Below are 2,477 nucleotides of genomic sequence, written 5' to 3'. Positions count from 1 at the left end.
GGAAGCAGCCGGTGAGCCAGTCCTGGAAGATGCTGGGTGCCAGCCAGTCGCTGAGGTTGGAGCGCCAGACCACAGGAGGCCGGCCTTGCAGCAGCCCTTGAGGGCGCACGGGTTCCCGGAGGGGCACACCAGCAGCAGCTTCAGCCTGAAGTCACCAGCTGCGTGGCCCCCAGCAGCAGGGTCAGGTGGTCCTTAGGGGCCTTGGGCCCGGGCCTGGCTGCCCCCTCCAGCGCCAGCAGCATGCGCTCGGGCAGCTGCTTCCAGAAAAGGCCCGTCTCGTCCACGTCGAAGACTTGCTACGGGAGGAGCAGCCCTCCTCCAGGATGCGGCGCAGCACGGAGGGGTAGCAGGCAGCGGCCTGGGCGTCGGCCACCGCCGGCTCACCCGTGAGCAGCACGTGGCGGCGTGACTTGAAACGGGCAAACCAGCCATTGCTGGCACCAAAGGTCTCAGCCTGGGCGTCATCGCCCTGCTCCTGCTGCAGCTGGGCCAAGAGCCGTCGCGCCTGGGCCTGGACGAGCAGCGTGCTGACGGGCAGGTGCCACCGTCTCTGCCCCTTGATCCACAGGCTCAGCCAGCGCTCCATCTGCCCCATCACCACGCCCGGCAGCGGGTCAGCTGCTTGGCGCTGACGGGCGCCGAGGCCTGACAATTGGCCCGGATCTTGTCTTTGTTGACACGGATCGAGGCGACTGTGGAGGTGGCCAGCCCCAGAGCCCGGGCAATCTGCGTCAGCTTCTCACCCTCTTCAACCTGCGACGCTCCTCCAGCTTCACGTGCAGGCGATGGACTTCCAGTCCCGCTGGGCACTGTGGCGGAGGCCAGTCCCACCCAGGGGTGCTGCGCCCGACACCTGCCGGCGGGGGGTTGTCTTCACTCCGCCTCCGAGCGCCAGGCACCTCGACGAGCTCTGTGCCCCTTGCCCCTCCTCAGTAGCTCCCACTGTGCCCACAACGGCAGCCTCTTGACCTCTGTAAGAGGGGACACACAGGCATTAATATGTGAGCACGTGGGAGTCCCACCACTGCCCAGCTTCCCCACGCACTGACACGGAGCACGGAGCTCTGCTCAGAGGCATGCCTGGCCCTTCTCCCCGCTCCCCGCCCGCTCCCCACTGCTCAGAGGGCTGCACACTCATCTTCAAGCATTTTTACATCCAGGAGAGCGTGTCACTAACTACTTTTAGCTCACGACATCAAAACACAGGTGAGACTTCACTCTTCCCCACCCCCCAATCCTATAACCACACGGGGAGCCAAGAGCATCCAGAAACCATCACCACCTCCCAGACACTGACGAGCAGAAGAGCGACCCAGCTCCATGCTTCTCACTCAGACATCGGTCCTCAGTGAGGGAGGCAGGACCAGGACATCTCCTGACGACGACATCCACATCCTAACGCAGGAGCCTACGAACAAATAACCGTACGCGGCAAGAGGCACCGCGGTGTGATTGTTTATCCTGAGAGGGGAGGGAGCCCTGGGTGAGCCCAATGGGCCCTCAATGTGGTCACGGGGTCCTTGTATGAGGCAGGTTTCGCTCAGAAGGCAGGGTGGGCACTGAAGCCCACAGCCTCCAGCGGAGCCAGTCCTGCCGGAAGCTTGATTTCCGCCCAGAGGAACCCACTTCAGATTCCCGACCTCCGAGAGCTAAGACGTTTAGCACTAAGTTAGTAGTGATATGCGACGCAGTCACAGGAACCTCACGCGGAAGGGAAACTCCAATTCCTGCTCCCACCTCCCCCTGAGGGAGAGCCACAGCCTGGCCAGCTTCCTGGAGGGCGTCAGGGCCCCTCCTCTCCTTTGCTGAACCCAGACCCGGGCCTTTGCTCCTATGGCTCCTTCGGCCCAGAGCTGGGGCCCTTCCCTCCTGTCTGTATAGCCTGCTCCCTCTCCTGCAAACCTCTGCCCGACGGTGCCCTCCCCGCCTGCTTCATTGTGCATCTGTCACATGCGGCCTGAGGACTGCAGCCTGTCTGCCCAGCTCTCTGGAATATGCCGGGCACTTTGCAGGCAGCTAGTGTGTCTTACTGAGTAAGTGATTACGTGAGCGCATTGGTGGGCCGGGCTTCCCGCCTTATCCCCTTTGCATCTGAACGCTGTGAGAGTAACGGCCGCCTGGCTGGTCTGGCTCAGTGGACAGAGCGTCAGCCTTTGGAATGAAGGGTCCTGGGTTCGATTCCCATCAGGGGCACATGTCAGGGTTGCGGCTGGATCCATACTGGGGTGGGGAGTGGGGCATGCAGGAAGCAGCCGATCAATAATTCTCTCTCATCATTGTTTCTATCTCTCCCTCCCTTCCTCTCTGAAATAAATAAAAATATTTTTTTAAAAAAGAGGAAAATAGCCCTAACCGGTGTGGCTCAGTGGATAGAGCGTCGGCCTGCGGACTGAAGGATTCCGGGTTCGATTCTGGTCAGGGGCATGTACCTTGGTTGAGGGCACATCCCCAGTGGGGGGTGTGCACGAGGCAGCTAA

This window comes from Myotis davidii, unplaced genomic scaffold (assembly GCF_000327345.1).
Source record: "Myotis davidii unplaced genomic scaffold, ASM32734v1 scaffold936, whole genome shotgun sequence".
Taxonomy (NCBI): Eukaryota; Metazoa; Chordata; class Mammalia; order Chiroptera; family Vespertilionidae; genus Myotis; species Myotis davidii.
The sequence above is the reverse complement of the archived record's forward strand: the minus strand, read 5'-3'. Positions refer to the sequence as shown.